Raw genomic sequence first — 19,047 nt, forward strand, 5'->3', positions numbered from 1 at the left:
TGCCTGAAGGTAGAGCACAGTCCCTGTGATATTGAAACAACTCTTAGGACAGCTGGTATAAACTATGGAGCAGTATCTTTGTTACTGTGTGTTTAAGTATCATTCTATATTCAGTTATCAACTGGCAGGGAGTTGTACAATATGACAATATCACAGAAGCATGGATTTAGCAGTAGTAAAAAAAAAAAAAAATCTGCATTATTTTTTTCTAGGTAGACCATTTTCTAGAAAGGGAAGAAATTCTGGGATAATGTTTTAGTCTGTAGACTACTTCAGGGGAAGAAAAGAAAAATTAAAAAAACAAAATAAAACAAAGAAGCCCCAAACCCTTGCATTTCACCAATTCTACTTCCCTCTGTAAAGAAAACTTCTCTGGGGAGAGAGAGACTGAAATGCCTCTTAACTTACTTCTGTCTCATCTAGACCTTTTTTTGATACTAGAAGCAAGTGAATAGGGATGGGATTGAAGGTTGGTGGTAGTGATGAGGGAGCATAAGGCAAACTGAGGGCAAGGCATGAGCGACAACACCTCCCCCCCAGCCCTCCTCCATAGACATGCTCCACCCCCACCGCCCAGGTGGGATATGTGTGATATTCCTCAGTTACTCCTGGCTGCCCGAGGACAAAGGAAAGGAAGGAAAACCAATGGTTAACTGATAGAGGTCACAGTCAAGCTTGACCTGAGTCTCCATCAGTTTGCAAATGTCTTAGTAAATTACAAGAAAAAAGGCCACTTTATCAATAGCCTAATCTCCAGGAACTCCCTACTGTCTTAATGATAATTCTTTGCTAGAGGGAAAAACAACTTTAGTTTGACAATAGTGAGGACTCCAGTAATCTGTGAGTCTTCTTTAGCATGTGGAAATCCCTTTAAGAAACTTCCTCTTGACTTTATCTCCCCCAACTTCATAGTATTTAACCACTCTTTACAACACTAGTGCAGCTATTTCTGCCCCTGGGTCCTATCCCCACGCTTTAATAAAATCATCTTTTATGCACCAAAGACATGTTCAAGAATTCTTGGCCATCTGCTCTGAACCCCCATCACCACTCCAAAACCCCATCAGTAGGATGAGGGAGAGATGATTTATATGGGAGAAACAACAAGATCTAGTTGGCTTCAGTCGATGAATCCATGCTTAGAAAGTCATCATAAAAGGCAGTCTAAATTAAAGATCATAAAAAAGCAGAGGCATTTTATTCAGCTTGCACAATCAAAAAAAATTTCAGTTATTTGACGTTAAAAATTGAGAATTTCAGGAGCACCTCGGTGGCTCAGTTGGTTAAGCGTCCAACTTCGGCTCAGGTCATGATCTTGCAGTTCATGGGTTTGAGCCCCGCCTGGATCTCTGCTGACAGCTCAGAGCCTGGAACCTGCTTCAGGTTTTGTGTCTGCCTCTCTCTCTGCCCCTCCCCTGCTCACATCTCTCTCTCTCTCTCAAAGACGAATAAACATTAAAATTTTTTCAATATAAAACTCTAAATTCTAGCTTCTCTTATACATTGGGACACTCTGGCCACACTAGGCCCTCATTCCTGTCTGGCAGACATTTGTTGGAGCATGTCTTTTCCAGTTCTCCGTGTCCCAGCTTTACCTGGTTCAGTCATGCATGCAGCTTGCCTGGCCCCTGCCAGTAATCCTCTTTTCTTTCTTCTTTTCATTTTAGACTGGATAAGGATTTGCACTAGTTATCGCCTCCATGTTCTCTCCTTTTATATTAAATCAGCTTCTATGACACTTAAGATTCCACTTGATAAGTCACTAGTGGTATCAGTGAAACCCCAGCTCAGAAATTCTAGCAAATACTCCAATGATACATCATTTCACATTCTTTTTGAAAGTTGGTGATGCAGGCTGGCTGGGACTGAGGACCCAGAGGTGGGTCCTGCAGGACCTGCCAAGAGGGTGCCTTGGCTTCCAACAGGATGGAAATCAAACGCAGCTGAAAGGAAGCGAGAGTGGTTTATTGAAGACAGAGAGTATAGGAGCATGAGAGACTAAGAAAGGAAAGGAAAGAGAGTCTTGGTCTTTGCTTGGGGCCTGGGATTTTTACTGAGGACAGTGGTTTGGTGTATGTGACTTCTCGGTAATCCAGGAACGAAGATGAATATTTAGGTGTTCTCCATGTCTCCTGTCCCCTTCAAGGACCTTCTAGCTGGACTAAGAATTGACATGAGGCAGATTAACAGGAGAAAATAAATTTTAATTTTGTACGTATGGGGACTCCACACAGATGTGAAAATTGTAGACAGGCAAAACGAGGTATATATCATTTTGAACTAAGATGAAGAAGATAAGGGTCTGGGACTTCAAAGGGAAGTAATGCAATTCACAGGAAGATGAAAAAGAGTAAATGTTTGGTAAACAAATGTTTGCAGGTCCCCCAGAAACAACGGGACATAGAGGACTGAGATAAAACAAGATTTGCTAAATTCCTCCCTGTCTACCATACTAGTTCATAGTATAATGTAGCCATCTATGGTAATAGATTTCTTCCTAGAGCAGGTCCTCTATCTAAAATGTTATAGGCAGTTGGGGAGATAAGGAACTTCTCTGAATCTGCTGGGTTTTGATTGCTTTTATTTTTATTCTTTTTTAAAAAATAATTATTTATTTACTTATTTATTCTTTTTTTTTTATTTTATTTTTTTTTTCATTTTTTTTTATTTTACTTTTGGGACAGAGAGAGACAGAGCATGAACGGGGGAGGGGCAGAGAGAGAGGGAGACACAGAATCGGAAACAGGCTCCAGGCTCCGAGCCATCAGCCCAGAGCCTGACGCGGGGCTCGAACTCACAGACCGCGAGATCGTGACCTGGCTGAAGTCGGACGCTTAACCGACTGCGCCACCCAGGCGCCCCTTTACTTATTTATTCTTAAGAATAAGAGAGAGTAAGCAGGGAAGAAGAACAAAGGGAGAGAGAGAAAATCTCCACACCCAGCATGGATCCTGACGTGAGGTTCGATCCCACAACTCTGGGATCATGGCCTGAGCCAAAATCAAGCGTCAGATGCTCAGCCGACTGAGCCACCCAGGCGCCCCTTGATTGCTTTTTAATTCAAAATAATCTTTATGCCAAAGTGGCCCAATTTGGGGGAGGGGTGTCTGCCCTCGGCCTTTATACCAGTTACAACTTATTCGATGCCTTGCATTCATGCTGGACTATCGGCTTTTGATGGTAAAGATTCAGTTTTTTATATAGTCATATTCCAAAGTGGATAGACAAGAGGTTCACTGGCTCAATAAATAGATGAAAATATACAAAGAAAATTTTTGCTCAATTGCTGCTAAAGTAAAGCTATAGTAATCAAATATAAAATTATTTTTTGGATTCCTAGCAACCAGGACAAAGAGAGAAGCAGCCAAGAGACTTGGCTTGTGGCCTGTCTATGTTCTATGATTAGTCTCTGTCCCAGCAAGCAGTGTGGAACAAACAAGCAAGCAAACAAACACTCCAGCTAACAAAGTCACTCTGGATCCCTAGCTGCTAATGCCCTGAGGAGCAGTTGACGGGGTGCGTATCACTGGTCTGGGTTTCAGGACAGGACTTTGGTCTCTTGGAGGAACACAGTCAGAAACTGCTTTTCAGATGAGAACCTAGTTGATAAAAAACAAAACACCAGTCTTGTTGTTTACAGTGGTTTAGGAGGTGGCGGAATCTCATAACTAGTCCCTGGCCAGCAAGGCTAGAATGGGACAAGCTTCATTTGTAGGAAGTGACTAGAGCTAATGTACTAAACTTCTCACTTTCTGAATTGGTCACAGAGTCTAGGGAAGGGTCAAGACTGCAATGGTTGCAGAAACTTTAATAGAGAATCAGGAGGAACATTACAAATTCTAAATGCAATACCAAACAAGTTATTTAATCTAACGATGTGTCTTATTGTGCCATAGTGATATGGGAAAATGAAATAAAAATAGTGAAATATTAGAGGGAAAGGTGAGACACACTACAAAAATGCTTTCTTTCTTTTTTCTTTAAAGGATATTGTATAAGTTTATTTATTTGTTTGTTTTGAGAGAGAGAGAGGGCACAAGTGAACGAGGGGCAGAGAGAGAGAGAAGCAGGGGACTCACTTGAAGTGGGGCTTGTGCTCACTGGATCAGGCTGGAGTTTACCTGATAGGGGGTTCAAGCTCACCTGTTGTGGGGACTTGAACTCACAAACTCTGAGATCCAAAGTTAGATGCTTAACGACTGAGCCACCCAGGTGCCCCCAAAATGCTTCAAAACTCCAAGATTTTGATGTAAGTTATACTGAAAATTATTCAGCAAACGCTCAGTAAGCTAGACTCCCTTTTTCTGTGTATGCATGAACACCGTGCTATACAATTCAGGGACCCCTTTGAGCTCCCTCTGGTGGCACACTAATCCTTAGTGATTATTAAATATTTTCAAGACTTTCTGGTAAATTAAAAGAAAAGAAAGAAGAAAAAAGAAACTGTTCTATATTCATCAATTGTGGCTTTCATTAAAAATAGCTTTTTAGGGAACACCTAGCTGGCTCAGTCAGTGGAGCATATATGACTCTTGATCTTGGGGTTGTGAGTTTGAGCCCATGTTGGGTACAGAGATTACTTTAAAAAAATAGTTTTTTAGTTGACTAGTCTTAAGTATTCAAGTAAGTGAAAAATGAATTTTCCAGAAAACAGCTGCTAGAAACAGATCCATGGATAAATGGAAACCTGATGTAAGACAGAGGTGGCCTGGTAGATGAAAAAAGAAATACAAAACAACTGGAAAGTGAGCAAATTATATGATTAGATTTTTCACAGTAGAGGGAGCATGTATGGGCAATAAACATGGAAAGATTCTTTTTATTTTTTAAAAGCACCTCACAATTAACTATATTCTTTAAAAAAAAATTTTTTTTTAATATTTATTTGTTTTTGAGAGAGAGAGTATGAGCAGAAGAGGAGCAGAGAGAGAGGGAGACACAGAATCTGAAGTAGGCTCCAGACTCTGAGCTGTCAGCACAGAGCCTGACATGGGGTTCAAACCCACAAACTGTGAGATCGAGACCTGAGCTGAAGTTGGACGCTTAAATGAGTACACCACCCAGGCGCCCCAATAAACGTGGAAAGATTCTTTTTTATTTTTTTAAAATTTACATCCAAGTTAGTTAGCATATAGTGCAACAGTGATTTCAGGAGTAGATTCCTTAGTGTCCCTTACCCATTTAGCCCATTCCCCCCTCACATCCCCTCCTGTAACCCTCTATTTGTTTTCCATATTTAAGAGTTTCTTATGTTTTGTCCCCCTCCCTGTTTTTGTGTTATTTTTCTTTCCCTTCCCTTGTTTTCATCTGTTCTGTGTCTTAAAGTCCTCATATGAGTGAAGCCATATGATTTTTGTCTTTCTCTGACTAATTTCACTTAGCATAATACCCTCCAGTTCCATCTATGTAGTTGCAAATGGCAAGATTTCATTCTGTTTGATTGCTGAGTAATACTCCATTGTATACATATACCACATCTTCTTTATCCATTCACCCATCGATGGACATTTGGGCTCTTTCCATACTTTGGCTATTGTCGATAGTGCTGCTGTAAACATGGGGATGCATGTGTCCCTTCGAAACAGCACACCTGTATCCCTTGGATAAATGCCTAGTAGTGCAATTGCTGGGTCATAGGGTACTTTTATATACATGGAAAGATTTTTAACCTCATTAGAGAACAGAGAAATACAAGCTAAAACCAGTGAGCTACCATTTCACGCCTACCAGATTGGCTAAAAGTTAAAAATCAGTCAATTTTTGATGTTGATGAGGAAGTGGAGCCACAGAAGCTCTCATAATGCCCCTGATGGGACTGTAGAGTTGATATTGACTTTGGGTAACAATTTAGTATTGCCTCGTAAGTCGAAAAAAAAAAAGGAGAGAAAGGAAAAAAAAAGAAAATACCATTTCTAGTGATCTGGCATCCCATTCCTAAGTATTCACCGCAGAGAATCTTTTAATATACACTAGCAGGCATGTGCAAGAAATTCTTAGTTGCACTGTTCATGTTACCAAAAACCTGGAAACATTATTAAAGGATAAAACTTGGTGTGTTCAAATAATGAAACACTATGCAATGGTGAAAAGGATGAACCACAGCTATAAGCATAAATATGGATGAGAACCTCAAAATACTGAATGGGAGAGAAAGCTATCACAGAAAAATACTTAAAATATGATTCCAATGTATAACATCAAGGACAAGAAAAACTAAAAAAAAATATGACATAGGAATATATACGTAAGTAGCAAACGTGTATTTAGAAAGTAATTCTGGTGTTTATTATTCCTTAAACTATATATTGTATTCTACTCTTTCATCTATGATATATTTCATAGTAATAAGGAAAAATAGAAAGTATTGATTTAATTTTCTATTCTGTGAGAGTAAGGATTACCCCCTTCCTCCTGGTCTCTGTTTCACATCATTATGAGACTAGCTTTCCTGTTATGGTATCCTTAACAACCAGATCCCTGCTCCAAACAAAACCAAGGCTTCCTGTTCACCATAGCATGGAGTATGATAGCTTGTGTAATAGAGGATTTAAGCTCCTCCCTAGTCTGATCCCATTGGACCTTTCTCAGCTTCTTTCCTACCACCTCATTTACTGCAGTGACATGGCTCAGCTCCCGGATCCAATACCAAAACATACTTTGAGTTTTCTGACTTCTTGGTCTTTGCTTCTGACATTCTTACTACATGTTAGTTTTAAGTCTAAAAACTGTACTTTTTATCACCAACAAGCTACATACCCGCAATAGCTATTTTGCATTTTTAAAATAGGCTATTGTTAATATTTTGTAAAGAGGAAGATCATCACGCCTAAAACAACAGACTTTCGTTTTCACTGAAAAATGCAGACACCGGTGTGTTTACCTGGGATTATCTGGTATTACCCTTCTGACAGAAGAATCTCTTGTTTAAGCTGAGCTCATCTTGTTTTTGCAATATGATGATAGAATTAAAGATCCTGACCACTCATATGAGTCTTACAACTATAATGGAATTATTAATGCTTTGTGTTTGTACTACTTGCCATTGGTAACATAGCCATTCAGTTGATTATCAAGTATCACTAGAAGATGTCTTCCTCATTTTACAGTTTAGGAAACTAAAGGAAAGAGAGAAGGCTTTAATTGCTAAAATAGCATGGTTTGGTAGGTGGGTTTAAGTTATTGCATCAGTAGCAGAGATAAGAATGGCAACGACAATAATGTCCTGAACATAAAAGGCTATCAGGACCTAAAATTTTCCTGTTACCTGAACAACTTGACTTATGGAAAAATTTACAAAATAAAGATGGATTTATTCAACAAACATTGGCTGGCCACCTGCCAAAATGCAAGGCAACATGTAAGGTACCTGACAGAATCACAAAGATTAATATGATGTAGTCAGTGTCTCCAAGAAGCTTACAAAGTAGGAGGGGGAATCTCTACCAGTATTTTTGACCAGATACTATACTAGCTTTTGTACGTGGGCTGAAGACAAGCATTGTGCTCTCGGTTAACACACTAAAAAGAACACCTCATACTTTTCCTTTACCATTAAAAGCCTTCAGGGGGCGCCTGGGTGGCTCAGTCGTTTGGCGTCCGACTTCAGCTCAGGTCATGGTCTCGCGTTTCATGGGTTCAAGCCCTGCATGGGGCTCTGTGCTGACAGCTCGGAGCCTGGAGCCTGCTTCTAATTCTGTGTCTCCCTCTCTCTGTGCCCCTCCCTTGCTCATTCTCTCTCTCTCTCTCTCTCTCTCTCTCTCTCAAAAATAGATAAACATTAAAAAAAAAAAGACCTCGGAATGCATTCAGTAAATTAGCAAACATACCAAGGGGGAGGGAACATTCTGACCTATATCAGCATATTGTTTTTCATTCAAATAGCTCTTAGTTCACTGGAGGCTTTACATGAATGTTTATTACAATATTTATTTTTCTTGATTAAGATGATAGCAGGCGACTAATGAGTTCCATAACACAAAGTAGAAATCTCCACCTTCCGTATAAACAGGAATATCCAGACATTAACAACTCTGAAACTTAAAACAAATCAGAAAAGCGATTGCATGAAACTGTGGGCAATGACAGTCTTTTGTAAATGTGTCTGATGTAAGGTTAGCACAGTTACAGCTCTAAACTGTTATGTAAGTCTTAGTCCATCATACGGCTGCACACATGCCTTTGAACTAAGTATAAGTAACATTTGCTGTGAACAGTACACATTTCCCAGAATTCTCAAAATCTTTTCTTTGTCCTTTAGTTCAATTACTATTATGAAAATATCATACAGTACAGACTAGAAATATTGATGGCAAAATTATTAGTAATAAAGGGAGTTTTGCATTATGGATCCTTGAATGAGCTCAAATAGAAATAAATCAGAGGAGTATTTTGTTGATAAATGATTCTACCTGCTATCAAGTAGGCAGCACATTGAAGGAGATCACTTAGGAATAGGAATTTCTTTTTTTTTTTTTATGTTCATTTTATTTTTGAGAGAGAGTGTGCACACAAGCAGGGGAGGAGCAGAGAGAAAGGGGACAGAGGATCTGAAGTGGGCTCCACGCTGACAGCAGAGACCCTGATGCGGGGCTCAAACTCCCCAACTGCGAGGTCATGACCTGGGTTGAAGTCAGACGCTTAACCAACTGAGCCACCCAGGTGCCCCAGGAATAGGAATTTCTATGCAAAAGGTTATTTTTCTACACACATACCAATCTCTATAGTTGAACAAACTACAATATATTAATTATTGAATTTTAGAGACTATTAAAGATTATTTAGACTCAGATTTATAAACTTTTTAACAGCTGCACCCTTCCTTTACACAAAATCATGCACAGTAGCCCAACATATAAAACTAATAAAATAGAACTATCTAGAAGGGAGTGGAAAATTCTTCTTTATTTAACAAATGGAGAAAACAAGGAAGGTACATCATGAGGTTTTTGATGAGAAGGATGGCTCACAACTGAAAGAGTTTGCACTTGACTGCTTTGACAGAGTACTTTGTCAGAAGAGAGGACAGTCTTGCAATTCAGAATGAGAATCATGAGAAACCATATTTCCTATTACATTCCCAGAAAGTAAGTTATTACTAAGTGAGACGTGTCTTCTACCTATAGCAGTCACACAACCTCAAATTTGAAAGACTCAAAGAAAGTATAATTTTTAATTATTCATATTACTGTTTTCATAATGGTAGAGTAATTCACATTGAACCAATGCTCCCATAGATAACAATTTTCAGCCTTGGATAAAGTATAATTAAAGTATAATTAATACGTACTTGAAGGCACTGGAGAGTGACCAAAGCTGCTGGAAACTAGAGAGAAGTTGACCCTTAAAAGAAGGAAAGTCACACTAGAATCCGGAATATAATCTGCAATTTTTATGGCTTTTTTCTTGAGGGCACTCCCCAGTCCTGCGGAGTGGAGCAGTTAGAACTCAAGCAAAAGGCTAGTCTCTGAGGCTGTCAGAATGGCTGAAAAGTGAAGACTCTAGAAAGCAGATGACCACATAGGAGGAGTAGTGAATTCTGCATATAGATTCAGCCCAAATCTTTGACTTCTGTTCTGCACATTCATGGGAGAAACGCCAAGCAGCACAGCTAGAAGAAGCAGGCTAACAGGAGATCTAGGCAGAGATTACCATTGCTGGTGACCATACAGGAGACAGAGTTCAGAATTTGAGTCTAATAGAACAACGCTCACCAGTTTCCAGAATACCGCGGAGCATCCATGTTTGGCAAAAGTATCATTCAAAATTTGAAGGCATAACAAAGACATTTTCAGACAAAGGCTGAGAGAATACATCACCAGCAGACTTGAAGGAATATGATATAGTGTGGAAATTTGGATCTTCACAAAAGGATAAAGAGTGCCAGAAAAGGTAAATTTGTAGGTATATATAAAATACTTTTTCCTCATTGTATTTGATTTTTTAATGTTTATTAATGTTTTTTATTTTTTTTTTAATGTTCATTTTTGAGAGAGAGAGTGAGAGAGGCAAAGCATCAGCAGGGGAGGGGCAGAGAGAGAGGGAGACACAGAACGCAAAGCAGGATCCAGGTTCTGCGCTGTCAGCACAGAGCCCGATGCAGGGCTCAAACTCACAAACCGTGAGATCATGACCTGAGCCGAAGTCAGACACTTAGACGATTGAACCACCCAGGCACCCAATTTAAAAGCCACTTGTTATTTAAATAAAAGACAATTAAAATGTAGAGTTCATAATATATGTAGAAGTAAAAAGTGTAACGATGCGTAAAGACAGGAAAGAAGTGGATGCATAGCTTTATAAGTTTCTTACATTCTATGTGAAGGGGTAAAATATTATTTGAAAGTAAATTGGGATAGGTAAATAAACTTTAAAAAAAAGAAATAGAGAGGACACAGATTTATCAATATCAAGAATGAGGCAGGGTTATTAGTACAGATCCTACAGACTTTGATAGGATAATAAGGGGATATTATAAACAACTATCATTTTTAAAATTGGATAATTGAGAGGAAATTCCCTGCAAAACACAACTTACTACAACCAGCTCAATATGAAAGGAAACAGAGTGGTCCTGTATCTATTTAAGAAATTTAATTTGTCATTTAAAATTATTAAAGTAGGGACGCCTGGGTGGCTCAGTCAGTTAAGCATCCAACTTCGGCTTAGGTCATGATCTCACAGTTTGTGGGTCTGAGCCTCCTGTCAGGCTCTGTGCTGACAGCTCAGAGCCTGGAGCCTGCTTAGGATCCTGTGTCTCCCTCTCTCTCTGCCTGTCTCCGGCTCACGCTGTCTATCTCTCAAAAATAAATAGACATTTAAAAATTTTTTTAAACAAATTACTTAATATTTGTGTAGAGAAAAATAAACTTTACAATGAAGTAATGTCTTGACCACTACTTTCACTTAGTGAGTAAAGTTAACATTAACAATATTGGAATAATATTGAATTATGTCCCAATATCTAATATGAATTTAATTATGAGAAACAGTAGACATTCAGATTGAATGACATTTTGTAAAATATCTGGTCTATACTCTCAACATTGAGGAACTAGTCTAGATTAAAAGAGACCAATGAGTCGTCACAACTAAATACAATATGGCATTCTGGGTTGGACTGTGGACAAGGAAAAAGAAATAGCTATGAAGCACATTAATTTGGACAATATGGACTTCAGATTAGGTAATAGTATATCAATATTAAACTTTCTGATTTAGGTCATTGTACTGGTTACATAAGAGAATGTCCTTGTTCTTAGAAAATATACAAAAAGTGTGTAGGGGTAAGGGCACAGTTGCCCTCTAACCTGGTAACAACTTAATTTTAAATGGTTCAGAAAGAATATACATACATATATGTGTATGCCTGTGTATGCACAAACAAACAAATTAAATATAGGTCAGAGAGAGAGAATGATTAAGTGGTGCAAAATTTAAATAATTTGCAAGTCTGCTGGGTATATGGAAGTTCCTTAGACTGTTGTAAATTTTGTAAATTTGTAATTATATCAAAGTTAAAAGTATACAGTTATTCACACTACCAGTATGTGTATCTATAGTGTATCAGTATGTGCATGCGTGTGTATGTGTATCTGCTAAATTCAGTGGCAGGTTGCTATACTCAATATGATATACTCATCACCATATAAGAATATGGTGATGCATATTCTTAAGGATCACAAACCCTCTATATTGACAGTCCCACCATTCTCTATTCCTCAAATATTGTTGTTTTGGAAATGCTGGGAAGTTAGGGGAAAAAAGCTCCCTTTATTTTCACTCTTAATCCAAGCTAGTATGCCTCATATTCAGGATCTACTTAGGATTAACGCTGCCTGATAATATGAATATTTACAATTGTGACTTCAAACCTGTTCATGAAGCGATTTTATCTCTGCTGAACTGCTTCTAGGGAAGGATTACTTGAAGGAATTAGAATGATCCAAAAAAAGACCATGTGTGTCTAGCATGAAAAATCTGTTCATAAAAATCTACAAGATTGAATAAACCCAAACAAATAGGAAGCTTTAGTAAAGTTTTTTTTAATCATTATCAATAGTACACAGTGCACTTTGTTTAAAGTTTATTCATTTATTTTGAGAGAGGGAGAGAGAGAGAGAGAGAGAGAGAGAGAGAATCCTAGGCAGGCTCTGTGCCATCGGTGCAGAGCCCAATGTGGAGCTCCATCCCAGGAATCACAAGATCATGAACTGAGTAGAGATCAAGAGTTGGACACTTAACTGAGCCACCCAGGCACCTCTACATGCACTCTATTTATAAAGAGTCAAGTAATTCAACAAGTTTTGTTAAGAAAAATAGCAATACCCTCGCCTCCTCCTCCCCATTACCCACTTTTCAGAAGCAACTACTCTCATCTCGTACAGCTAAATATTTTGATGTTTACTGCCATGTCTCTAAATAGCATGCTTAATTGTTATTTCTTGGTTTTTCAGTTTTATAAACTATTTATTGGTTTCTAACTATGGGAGATGGGGACCCAACTCTTTGTTTTCCCTTCACCCACCAGACAGGCATTCATCGTTCCCTTCCCTTCCTTCCATCCTCCCATGGTGATTTTGTCACCTTGAAGACAATACAAATTTGTCCTACAGCCACTTCCTGCAGCGGCTTTGGTCTCGGTTTCTCTTAGTGGCTCCTTTTCCCTCCATGGCCCAGCCTGCTAGCTTGTGTCCCTGTATGTGTCTACACACACCAACAAGTGGAGTTTTTCTACTCCCTGTTTTTGTTTTTGTTTTTTCTTCTGTTTTGAAGGCAGAACAGCTTGTCTGGCTGCCAGTTTTATGCAGAGAGCTCATTTACAGCTCTACCCTGTGCATAGTCTCCGTCTGCAGTGACCGTCTCAGGCCCTGTTTCCTCAAGGGCTTTTAGACCCTAGCCTCTTCCGCTTCTATTCAGCTCTGATCCTTGAAGGCCATTGGCTTCAACTCATGATCACAATTCTAATTTGAAACTTCTCTTCATTTATCGGCATATGAGAATTTCTGGGTGGTATTTGTAGAGAGAAGAGCCAGGAAAATTATCTTTCGCTGATAAATAGTGAGTTTGAAAATTTTTAAAACACAACCTATCTCATTTCATTGCACTTCTGGTATGTACTTATTATACTCTTTAAGGTTTAACCTCAAATAGCTAATGGCCTACTAATTTGCAAGATTTATCTAAGTCTGTATAGATGTTGTTGTTGTTGTTAAAGTTATTATTTGCTTCCTGGTTTCACAGAACCCTAAAACTTCCAGGTTGCAAGCGTCGGTATTCTGGTGAAACATGGCTTAGTGGAAAGGCTAGAGCTGTAGTATCCTGAGTCACCTGCCAGCTTTACTGGCACTGTCACCTGACGTTGGATAATTTACTTCATCTCTCAAGTTATCACTTTCTCTGTTAGCAAAGTAGATACAATAATGCTCATCTAATAAAGCTGCTGAGAGGCTCAAAAGTGGTCATGGCAGCTTATGGTACTTGAGTGTGTACTGACCGCACCATTGCGTGCTCCTGCTGCATTATCTCTTAATGTACGTGAAATTTTTAGTCCCGTGCCTGACACCCAGCAAGTGTTCGATGAATGTAGCTATTAGTCTCATGTAAGTTACCTCATCCTAGCCAGGCTTTGATCCATATCTGACACCTTTCACCCTACTTCACCCATACCATTAGTCAGCAAGCCTCTGCCTGCACACAGAGCAGGTCAGAACTCCAGCTTTGGAGTCAGACTCCATGGATTCACGTCTTCTGCTTTCTAGCTGTCTGGCCTGGGGCAAATAAATTGAGTTCCTTATCTGTGAAACAAGGATAATAGTAGTTTCTTCTAGAGTAATTTTGAATATAAAATAAATTAATTCATGTAAGTACCTGGTACATTATAAACCCTCAGTAAGTTATTGCCATTATTTTTGTTATTACTAGAAATTTAGCTCCTTGAATAACTTATTTTATTTCCAGAGTGTTCTAACGTTAAAAACTCAGTTTGAACTGAAATCTGCCTCTCTGCCATGACTATCAATTGGTCCTATTTTTGCCATCTGGAGTAGCACAGAGAAAATCTGATTCTCCTTTCCCAAGATGGGACAATAAGCATTTCCGCACCACCCCCCCCCCCCAACCCAGAATAAATACCTAACTCTCTCCAAATATTTTTCATAGACATGGATTTGGATCCTATCACCATTCTAATGACATCCTAAGAGCATGACTCAGTTTGAGAATCCTATAGTGGGAACACCACCTTCCGGGCATTGTCTGAAGAGTTTGGGGTACTACCACACCTTCTTCTTATGAATACTGCCTGTTTGGTTAAGCTATTATAAATTTAGGCTTTCCATTATATATAGTCAAACTCATTCATAATTGGCACAGTCTTCATATGTGTTAAATTTTAGCTCTCTTATTTTGCCTCATTATTTTAGCCTTCTGAATCTGTTTGGATCCCTAGACTGCCAGCCAGTATATTAGCATTCGGTCTAATTGTGTGTCGTTTTCTTTCTTTTTTTTTTTTTTTTTTTTTTTTTAATTTTTATTTATTTATTTTTGAAAGAGACAGAGAGAGAGCGCATGAGCAGGAGAGGGGCAGAGAGAGAGGGGGCAGAGAATCCCAAGCAGGCCCTGCGCTGTCAGCACAGAGCCAGATGCAGGACTCATAAGTTGTGAGATCATGACCTGAGCTGAAACCAAGAGTTGGACCCTTAACCAACTGAGCCACTCAGGAGCTCCTAATTGCATGTAATTTTCAAGTTTGATGCATGGACTGTCCAAGTCATTCACTCAAAATGAGAATATTTTGAGGCCCCTGGCTGGCTCAGTCCGTAGAGCACACAACTCTTGATTTCAGGGTCATGAGTTCAAGCCCCACATTGGGCATGGATCCTACTTAAAAAACAAACAAAAAAACCAGACAGAGAATATCTTGCATATTTATCGTCAAGATATATCAGTTCAGTTAACACTCTTAGGTAGTGTTACTATCAATTGCTTACTATTTCCTGCCTGTATAAATTTTATTCAAAATTACCCCTCAAGTGGGGGTTTTGAGGAGCTTCAAATAGTCTCATCTGAAACAAACCTATTAAAACAAAAGTAAATGTGTGCCTTATTAATTGAAAATTAAGCACATTATTAATTTACATTATTAATATTTTTTTAGAGCGGCTGTTCTGGTGACCAGAAAGTTAATGAACATTGAAAAGAGAAAAAAAATTATAATCTATTCTAGAGGGTAGGCTAAAGGTTAGTAACAATACACTGATGGCCACAAATTTCATTTGAGCTCTTAGTTTAAAACTCTTTTCCATTTTTCACTCAAACTATGAAAAGGGAAAGCATACTCACCCTGGCTTTTTTTTTTTCTTTATACATAATATGAAGGAATTAATCAACCAATAAATAAGATTAAGGCAGGAAGAAGGAATGAGACAGAGATACTGTGGATCTAATTATATGCAATTCAGTGGATGACTTCTGAATAATTGAGCATTGCCTTGCATAACTTTACCCAGAGCGAGTTCCCAGCAGTTGGAGTTCATTACTTTGGAGCTTTACAAGCTAAAGATAGAATGTGTACAGGCTTAAGGGTCTGACTCCTGACCCCATGTAAGAATGCACAGAAACCACATTGGGAAATCAAGAAAAACTCAAGGGGAGGATCACTGAGAGAGCTCTGATTTGTCCAGTGGTGCCTCCCTGAAATTGATTGTCTACATTTCTGTTAGAGCACTCTGAAATGCAAATGTGACCATGTCTCTTTATACTTTAAAATAATTGTGCCCCACCAGCCCCCTTTCCCACTGATTAAGCATGGTATACAAGGCCTTTCATGATCTGGCTATATTTACTGGAAATGGTCAGTATAAACCTGAAGTAAATTATGATAAAGATACATGTCATAAATCTTAGAGGAACCATGACAACTCAAAAAATAGCTTAGAAATGAACAAAGGAATTAAAATGGTATGCCAAGGAATATTTGTTTAATGCAAATAAGCCAATAAAGTTGGAACATAGGAACAAAAATGACATGAGACCTGAAGAAAACAAATAGAAAAATGGCAGGCATGAATCTAACCACAAAACTAATTATATTAAATGTAAATGGATTAAGCAGTCCAATTAAAAGGCAGAGATATAAGTAAATAGGCTCCAACTACATGCTGTCTATAAGAGACACACTTTCATAGACAAAGATAAATACAAACAGGTTGAAAGTAGAATGATGCAAAAAGTAACCATAAGAGAGATGGAGTGGCTAAAATATCAGACAAAATAGTTTTTAAGACCAAACAAATTGTTCCCATAGGAGAAAAGGGACATTATAATGATAACACAAACAGTCCATTGGGAAGATAAACAATTAAAAACATATATACATTGGGGCCCCTGGGTGGCTCAGTCGGTTAAGTATCTGATTCTTGATTTTGGCTCAGGTCATGATCTCTTGGTTGTGAGGTCAGACTCTGCTCTAAACATGAAACCTGCTTAAGCTTCCCTCTCCTTCTTTCCCTCTGCCCCTTCCCTGCTTGTATGCGTGCATGCATGCAGTCTCTCTCTCTCAAAAACCAAAACCAAAACCATGTATATATATATATACATCTAATGGACCTTTTAATATATGAAGCAAAAACAGAAAATTGAAAGGAGAAATAGAATTCAACAATAATAACTGGAAACTTTAATATCCTACTCTCAAAAACTAAAATAATAACTAGACAGAAAATCAGCAAAAGTATAGTCTTTAACACTGTTAACCCACAGTCGCTGCTGTCAGGATGGAGCCCACTTTGGATCCTCTGTCCCTCTCACTCTCTCACCCTCCCTTAGTTGCACTCTCTTTCTCTCTCTCAAAAATAAAAATAAACATAAAAAAAAAAAAAGGCAAGGATGTCTGTTCTCACCACTTCTATTCAAGATGTAACCAGAGATTCTAGCCACCACAATCAGGCAACAAAAAAATGAATGTCAGTCAGATTGGAAGTGAAGAAATAAACTGTCTTTATTTGTAAATGATGTAACAACCTTCTATATAGAAAACTTTAACAAATCCAAAAAAAAATATTAGAACTAATAATGGATCTATTTGAGGTTATAGGATATAAGATCAGTATACCAAAATCAAGTGTATTTCTACCTATTAACAATGAACGATCTAAAAATGAATGATGCCTTTTACTATGATTTCAAAAAGAATAAAAATACTTAGGAAAAACTAAGAAAAGAAATGCAAGTGTTATACACTGAAAACTACAAACTGGCAGAGAGAAATTAAATAAGATCTAAATAAATGGAGAAGCATTCCATATCGACTCTTGCAAGTCATTAAAAAGATACCAAACAACTCAATTAAAAAATGAATGGTGGGGCGTCTGGGTGGCTCAGTCGGTTAAGCATCTGACTTGATTTCGGCTCAGGTCATGATTTCCCGGTTCATGAATTCAAGCCCCATTGTGGGCTCTCTGCTCTCCGTGCAGATCCCATTTCTGATCCTCTGTCTCCCTCTCTCTCTGCCCCTCCCCTGTTTCCACGTGCTCTCTCTCTCTCAAAAATAAATAAACATTTTTAAAAAATGAATAGGGGGCACGTGGGTGGCTCAGTCGGTTAAGCGTCTGACCTGATTTCGGCTCAGGTCATGATCTCACAGTTCGTGGGTTCAAGCATCTGGTCATGCTCTGCACTTAACAGCATAGAGCCTACTTGGGATTCTTTCTCCTTTCCTCTCTGCCCCGCCTCCACTTGCACTTGTTCCCTCTCTAAATAAATAAATAAATAAATAAATAAATAAGAGGTGATGGGTGGTTCAATCGGTTGAGCATCCAACTTTGGCTCAGGTCACGATCTCATGGCTCCTGAGTTCGAGACCCCCATCAGGCTCTGTGCTGTCAGTGCAGAGCCTGCTTCAGATCTTCTGCCCCCTGTCTCTCTGCCCCTCCCCCACTCGCAGTCTCTGAAAAATAAACATAAGTAAATAAACATTTTTAAAAAACGTATAGAAGAACAGATATTTCATTAAAGGAGATCTATAAATGGCTAATAACTCATGAAAAGGTGTTTAACATCATGAATCATTAGGGAAGTGCAAATGGAAACCACAATAAAATATTACTATACGTTAACTAGAAGGTCTATGAAAAAGACAACCCATACCAAGTGTTAGTGAGGATGTGGAAAAAGGGGAATCCATACGTTGCTGGTGGAATGTAAAATAGTGCAGCCACTTCAGAAGACAATTTGTCCATTACTTAAAAAGTTAAACAGATGTACCATATGATTCAACAATCCCACTACTAGATATCACCCAGGAGAACAGAAGGCATCTGTCCACACAAAGACTGGCATGTGAATGTTCAGAGCAGTATTATTCAGAATAGCCAAAAAGTGGAAACAACCCAAACATTGATCAGGTGGTGAATGGGTAAATACAATTCCATGCAATGGAATACTATTCAGCATTTAAAAGGAACTAGCTATTAATATATACTACAGCATGGACCAACCTCAAAACCTCATGCTATGGTGGAAGAAACCAAACGCAGAGACTATACATTGTATGATTCCATTTATATGAAATGTTTAGAAAAGGCAAGTTTACAAAGACAAAAAGTAGATCCATGGTTGGTTAGGGCTGAGGATGGCAGTGTGGATTAACTATAAATGGACCCAAGGGAAGTTTTTAGGATGATAGAAATGTCTAAAACTGAATTGTGATTGTTGCACAGTTCGGTATAGTTACTAAAAATCATTGAGTTGTACTGTTAAAATGGGTGAATTTTATGTTCTGTAAATTATACATCAATAAAGTGTTTAAAAATAAAGAAATGCTGGGGCGCCTGGGTGGCTCATTCTGCTAAGCGTCCGACTTCAGCTCAGGTCACGATCTCGCAGTTCGTGGGTACGAGCCCCGCGTCGGGCTCTGTGCTGACAGCTCAGAGCCTGGAGCCTGTTTCAGATTCTGTGTCTCCCTCTCTCTCTGACCCACCCCGTTCATGCTCTATCTCTCTCTGTCTCAAAAATAAATAAACGTTAAAAAAAAAAATTAAAAAAAAAATA

General features: G+C 38.6%; 1 long non-coding RNA gene across 9 annotated transcripts in view; it reads left to right on the forward strand.

Moving 5' to 3' along the window:
• The window catches only part of LOC122222808, an 83,009-nt gene that overhangs the window by 49,731 nt on the left and 14,231 nt on the right, over positions 1 to 19,047 (forward strand). For 2 of the 9 annotated variants that reach the window (XR_006203877.1, XR_006203883.1), the window contains 3 exons: positions 3,341 to 3,516; positions 9,408 to 9,888; positions 14,158 to 14,267. The exons of 2 other annotated variants lie outside the window; for them this stretch is intronic. This is a non-coding gene — a long non-coding RNA (uncharacterized LOC122222808). The remainder of the gene's footprint in view (positions 1 to 3,340; positions 3,517 to 9,407; positions 9,889 to 14,157; positions 14,268 to 19,047) is intronic. 5 more of the 9 variants (XR_006203881.1, XR_006203884.1, XR_006203880.1 and 2 more) reach the window with 4 other exon arrangements.

Source organism: Panthera leo, chromosome B3 (assembly GCF_018350215.1).
Source record: "Panthera leo isolate Ple1 chromosome B3, P.leo_Ple1_pat1.1, whole genome shotgun sequence".
NCBI classification, from domain to species: Eukaryota; Metazoa; Chordata; class Mammalia; order Carnivora; family Felidae; genus Panthera; species Panthera leo.